This window comes from Homarus americanus, unplaced genomic scaffold (genome assembly GCF_018991925.1).
Source record: "Homarus americanus isolate GMGI-L3 unplaced genomic scaffold, GMGI_Hamer_2.0 scaffold32583, whole genome shotgun sequence".
Taxonomy (NCBI): Eukaryota; Metazoa; Arthropoda; class Malacostraca; order Decapoda; family Nephropidae; genus Homarus; species Homarus americanus.
Genome location: NW_024713129.1, coordinates 39,863,940 through 39,870,561, shown reverse-complemented (window position 1 = coordinate 39,870,561; position 6,622 = coordinate 39,863,940).

Here is a 6,622-nt window from a genome sequence, read left to right as displayed (position 1 = left end):
AGTTTCGAAGCTGGATTTGGTAAACGTTACTCTGACCACCTAAGTGATATGGGTAGCCCCATTAGAGGTTCACGGCGCCATAAGCTCGTTGAACAGGCTTTGTGTGAATTATAACAGAGTCTAGGAGTGCTTTTAGTATCCTGGTGGTCTAAGAGGGCGTTCCCCAGACACAGTCGTGGGCTGTGGGTTTGAATCCTGGCAGGTGAGATGTTGATTATATATATATATATATATATATATATATATATATATATATATATATATATATATATATATATATATATATATATATATATATATATATAATATATATATATATATATATATATATATTATATATATATATATATATATATATATATATATATATATATATATATATATATATATATATATATCCTACAATGAAAACGTGGATGATAAATCTTGATGAAATCACACGGGAAAGAAAAGGCACTTGGCTCGTCTTTATTCAAGACATCTGAAGAGGCAACTCTGAAGATGCTGAATAAAGACAGCTGGAGTCTCCGTTGTTCCTTTCCCAGATATATATATATATATATATATATATATATATATATATATATATATATATATATATATATATATATAAATTCAGCTCCCATGCAACAACATCATTTTGATGAATAAATTAACAGTTGATGATTGTCATGGGTTGCGTTAGGCTTACCCACGCAACCAATTTCAAAGTTTGTTTTGCTAGAGATAAGACACCCAGTGAGGCATAACTGGGACATATATTTTCCATTAGTTAGCCAGCCTTTAGGGGGGGGGGGCAGTGAGACAGTGTTGTACTGTTCATCGCTTCACACCCAAAAACCTCATTTTAAGTAGTATCCCATTGGCCATGGGTTAGTCAAGACGCCCACCTCCTCCCTCCTGAAGGGAACGGGACACCACACATGAGTCCTCACCGCCACCCTGTCCTGTGGACCGTCGTCGACACGAGACTAAGCGTGTTAACCTAGGTTGATATCCCCATGGAAACATCACGTGTGGATGCCTGGTTGCAACAAGATCAATCCAGGCTGGCCTATCAAACCTACAGTAAATGGTTAATCATTTCACGCTTAGAGTTCTCCTGCACGACACCCGTCTACAGTGACCGTGATCGACACGAAACTAAGTGTGTTAACCTAGGTTTGTTATCCCCGTGGAAATATCACGTATGGAAGCCTGGTCGCAACAAAAACAATCCAAGCTGGTCTATTGCACCTAAGTGGTTAATTCAAGTCACGCTTACCAGTTCTCCTGGCTGCGACAACCGTCTACAGTGACTGTCAGTGACGAGAGACTAAGTGTGGTAACCCAAGAGTACCTTTTTGTTGTTATTGCCCGTGGAAAGAAGTTATTGTGCGGAAGCCTGGTTGCAACAAAAGCAATCCAGGCTGGCAGTAAATGTATCACTTGAAGAATTAAGGCTCTGTTAAGTCATACCCACAGTAGAGTAATCACATGTGTCCCAAAGTTGAAAATTCACTTTTAGAAGATTAATTTTATTACAGCGTGAACGTGAGTGACTCATATATCCATGCAAATTGTAAATCATTGTATGGAAGCTTGCCAAATAAATGTAAGTGCAATTATCTGACCGTATCTGTGATCATATCTTATTATTACTAAAAGTAATGACTGATTGGTTATGACAAAGTATAACCATTAACTTAGATGGATGTTGGAAATTAATGAATTCATTAAATCATCATTTATCAAGTATAAATCATGGAATGTCGAGTGGTGGAGTGAACTTCTACGTAGATACACCATAATAGGGTGTGTCATACGGAGGCGAATTTTTTTTTTTGAGTTTGAAAAATCGGCCCATGGTATTAATGATGTAGTTCTATGTGGAGAATCATGTGATGTCTTCAGATTTGAAAAGTTTTTATTTTTTGCTAGGTAAATTTTAACTTGAAATCTTATGAAAATTCAGTATTCCCACTCTTTTACCAACACCACTAAATAGCTTATTTAAAGTAAAGTAAATGTATTCAGGTTAATTTATTAGGATGAAAATGATCCAGAATAGTGAAACGAATGATCTTGACACATTTATTAAATTTAATATTCCTTTAGAAAACAAAATCATCAAATACAAAAACCGGTTTTACTACTACGACCGGTGTTGCTGCACACCACATGTCTTTCTTGCTTTGTTTCTACTCATCACCTCCCTGCTGACCACCTGAGCTCGGATGTAGCCTTCCCTCCCTCTCCTGGCTGTACACGTGACTGCTGGCCGCTCACTTGCTGCACACAACGCTCTATACTCTGGTGTGCGAGGGCCAGGCAGGGACATGCATGGGGTTGTCCAGGAAAGCTCTGACTTGAACATTGGTGAGGCTGCAGGTAAGAGGGGCTCACTGCCAGCCTGGATGTTATCCAGATCTATGAGATCAGTGAGGGTCTTGGCACCTAGATTGACTTCAGGAGTCTTCCTGACCCTGAAGGAATCGTCACCAACTGATTCGTCATGCCCAGATCCTCTCATAAGTCTCATATCCAAGATCTTTTTGACTGCCACTCTTCTCTCCTCCTCATTACTGCAGAGCATTGTCTGCAGAACTGCCTCAGGATGAGCATACCAGGAAGATCTCCTCACAGTCTGCTCCACAATCTGAACAACCTTCCTTGGCTGACTCCTCAGGAGCTCAAGCTGGAAGAGAACATGCCTCGGACCTTCGGAGAACGATGACTTGACCTTGGTGTTGAACCAATTTGGCAAGTAGACACTCACGATGAATTGGACAATAAGTCTCAGGTTGTGAAGCTGGTTCCCTTTCAGTTTATGATGAGCGACCCAAATTCTGCAGAACCTGAGAGCCGTTGTGAGCCACCTAGAATGTGAGACTGGACCTATCTGCAGGTAAGCAAGTCTATCAGGCATGACCCCAGTTTTGATGGCACTGCAAATCATGTAACCATAGTACTGGTCAGTACTCAGGTCGTCAATGACAGTATGTGCAAGCTCAACGAGTGGAGGCCAACTGTGATTTTTTCAAAGCTCGGATTTATTTCTAACTCAGTGGCAGAGTCCAGCATCTTGCCAAGAGGACCAGACCATCTGTTGTTTGAAAGAGTCTTGCCATCCAGCTCCTGGATCAGATGTCTGAGTGGCAACTCGTTGGTGTGGAGGTCACAAACAATCCAGACCAGCTTCCTCCCAATCTTCCGCTCTATCCACTGTATGACCCCCCTTGCCACCCTGTGTTCGTGTTGGTGCTGTCCCTCCAATGGCCTGCAGGGTCTGGTCTACGTCTCTCTGAGCCAGTTCACAATGTTATCTGCCACTATCTCAGCTGGTTTCCTGATGTCATCTTTCTCTGGAGTGAAATGCCACAAATACTTCCCTCCTGGTTCACTGCAGCAGGAGTAGTGTTCCTCCTTCACCATGGCAGGGAACAACTTGTCAGAATCTCCAACTTTCATGAACACTTTAGTGTCATCCCTCTCCCATCAAAGAACAAACAATTGATTCCATTTTCTCTTATCCCCTTATCAAACTCCTCTTCTAGGTTACTGACAAGTTTCTCCTGAGCTCTCCTTACTTTGTTATGATCTATCACCAGGTGAACATCATCAGGTGTTATCAAACCACCGTCAATCCAGGCAGCTGTTGCTATCTCTGCAGTTTCTCTGAGAGTGTGGTGTCGCATGCTGGCCAGAGCTATGCTCGATATCTTTCCTATTTCGAATCTTATGCCTGGAAGGTTTGGGATCATTATTTTCTGGGTTAGGGACAAAGTCACCATTCTCCTGGTCAGCACTCGGATCAGCCATGGGAAGTCATTAAACTCTGAATCAGCTTGACTCCAATCATCGGCCTTTTTACCTCACCCTGGGCCTTCTCAAGTCTCTTTTCCTCGGCAACTCTTCTCCTCTTCTGTCTCTCTGTGGCAGCCTCCTGTCTCTTGGACTCCGGAATATCTTGGCTAGAAATCATGAGAGCCCCTATACTGCCAGTCTCTCTCTGTGCTTTGACAAATGCCAGTTCGATCACAGGAATCTTCAGTTCACGCTTGCAAATACAGGAGATGTGGGCCTCGGATTTACAGTCACGATCGCATCCAAACTCAGGACAGAGAACAATTGGGCACTTGCAAGTAATTATGTCAAATAACTGGTCCAGTTGCTTGGCAAAGCTGTCCTTAACTGCAAGTTTTCCTCTCCCAAGAGAGATATCTCTTGCTTTTTCCCAACTGGCTAGCAGTCTCTCACTAATCTTCTTCTGACTTGTTATGACTGGAGGCTTGAACTGAGCGTTAGCCAGAGTGTACTGTGCCAAGACAGCTTTGGTCATATCACTGGCAATGTCTTTGTTTGTGTAAGTTCTTTGTTCTTTTCACTGATTTGCCTGATTAAAACACCGTATCTCAAAGCATCTCTCAATGTAGGCAACTCCGACTTCAGGAGCTCTCTCCCAGACCCAAGATAGTGACTGAGATGGCTGGATTTTTGGTTCCTCGTCCTGACACAAGCAGCCATCGCAAATATTATCAACTTATAAATGCATCAGAATCTGAAACAGAAAAAAATATTGTTAGTTGGGTTGTTAAAGAATGAAGTCAGAAAGCAATGTTCACTATTTAATTGTAATGCACTAATGCAGCTGTACGTTAGATTTTCGATAAATTTCACGCTAAAATTTACCTAGCAAAAGGTTGCAAAATATTTAAACTGAAATTATTTTCTGTTTATATACACTAAAATCTACCAAAAAAGTGATGGGCCATTAGCTTTAGCTGATCTTCCCTCCTATGACACACCCTAAGTGTGAGTGTGTTAGTGAGGCAGGTAGGATGTGTTGAGGGTGTGTGAGTGTGTTAGTGAGGCAGGTAGGATGTGTTGAAGGTGTGTGAGTGTGTTAGTGAGGCAGGTAGGATGTGTTGAGGGTGTGTGAGTGTGTGTGTTAGTGAGGCAGGTAGGATGTGTTGAGGGTGTGTGAGTGTGTGTGTTAGTGAGGCAGGTAGGATGTGTTGAGGGTGTGTGAGTGTGTGAGTGAGACAGGTGGTGAGGTGTGAGGTGTGTGGAGTGTTAGTGAGACGGGTGGTGGTGTGTTGAGGGTGTGGAGTGTGTTAGTGATGCAGGAGGTGAGTGTTGAGGGTGTGTGAGTGTGTGAGGAGACAGGTGGTGAGGTTGAGGGTGTGTGAGTAAGTGAGACGGGTGGTGAGTGTTGAGTGTGGAGTGTGGAGGAGACAGGTGGTGAGTGTTGAGTGTGAGTGTGTGAGGGACAGGTGGTGGGTGAGGGGGTGTGTGTGTGTGTGTGTGTGTTAGTGAGGCATGTAGGATGTGTTGAGGGTGTGTGAGTGTGTGGAGTGAGACAGGTGGTGAAAGTTGAGGGTGGAGTGTTTAGTGAGACAGGTGGTGAGATGGGGTGTGTGTGTGTGGTGGGGAGGTGTGAGTGTGTTAGTGAGACAGGTGGTGAGTGTTGAGGTGTGTGAGTGTGTGAGTTAGGCAGGTAGGATGTGTTGTCGGTGTGTGAGGTGTTAGTGAGACAGGTGGTGTTGAGGGTGTGAGTGTGTAAGGAGACAGGTGGTGGGTGTTGAGGGTGTGTGAGTGTGTGAGTGAGGCAGGTAGGATGTGTTGAGGGTGTGTGAGTGTAAGTGAGGCAGGCAGGATTGTTGAGGTGTGAGGTGTGTGGGGTGAGGCAGGTAGGATGTGTTGAGGGAGGTGTGTGTTAGTGAGGCAGGTAGGAAGTATTGAGGGTGTGGGAGTGTAGGTGGTGAGTGTGTTGGGTGTGTGGGAGGTGTGAGTGAGGCAGGATGTGTTGAGGGTGTGTGAGTGTGTTAGTGAGGCAGGTAGGATGTGTTATGTGTGGAGTGTGTTAGCGAGAGGTGTGGTGTGTGGGTGTGTGTGGTGAGTGTTGTGTGTGTGTGAGGAGGCAGGTAGGATGTTGAGGGTGTGTGGAGTGTGTTGTGGAGGAGGGGATGTGTTGGTGTGGAGTGTGTTAGTGGAGGCATGTGTTGAGTGTGGAGTGGTGTGTTGGAGGCAGGTAGGATGTGTTGTGTGAGTGTGTGTAGTGAGGCAGTGGGTGGTGTTGAGGGTGTGTGAGTGTGTGAGTGAGACAGGTGGTGAGGTTGAGGGTGTGTGAGTGTGTTAGTGAGACGGTGGTGGTGTGTTGAGGTGTGTGTGTGTGTTGTGTGCAGGAGGTGGTGTTGAGGGTGTGTGAGTGTGTGAGTGAGACAGGTGGTGTGTTGAGGGTGTGTGGAGTGTGAGTGAGACGTGGTGTTGAGGGTGTGGAGTGTGTTAGTGATGCAGGAGGTGAGTGTTGAGGTGTGTGGAGTGTGTGAGGGGACAGGTGGTGAGTTGAGGGTGTGTGAGTGTGTGTTAGTGAGACGGGTGGGTGAGTGTTGAGGGTGTGTGAGTGTGTGAGTGAGACAGGTGGTGTGGGTGTGAGGTGGGAGTGTGTTAGGGAGACAGGTGGTGAGTGAGGGTGTGTGAGTTGGAGTGAGGCAGGTGGGATGTTGAGGGTGTGAGTGTGTTGTGAGACAGGTGGTGAGTGTTGAGGGTGTGTGAGTGTGTGAGTGACAGGTGGTGAGTGTTGAGGTGTGTGGAGTGTGGAGGAGGCAGGATGTGTTGAGGTGTGTGAGTGTTAGGAGGC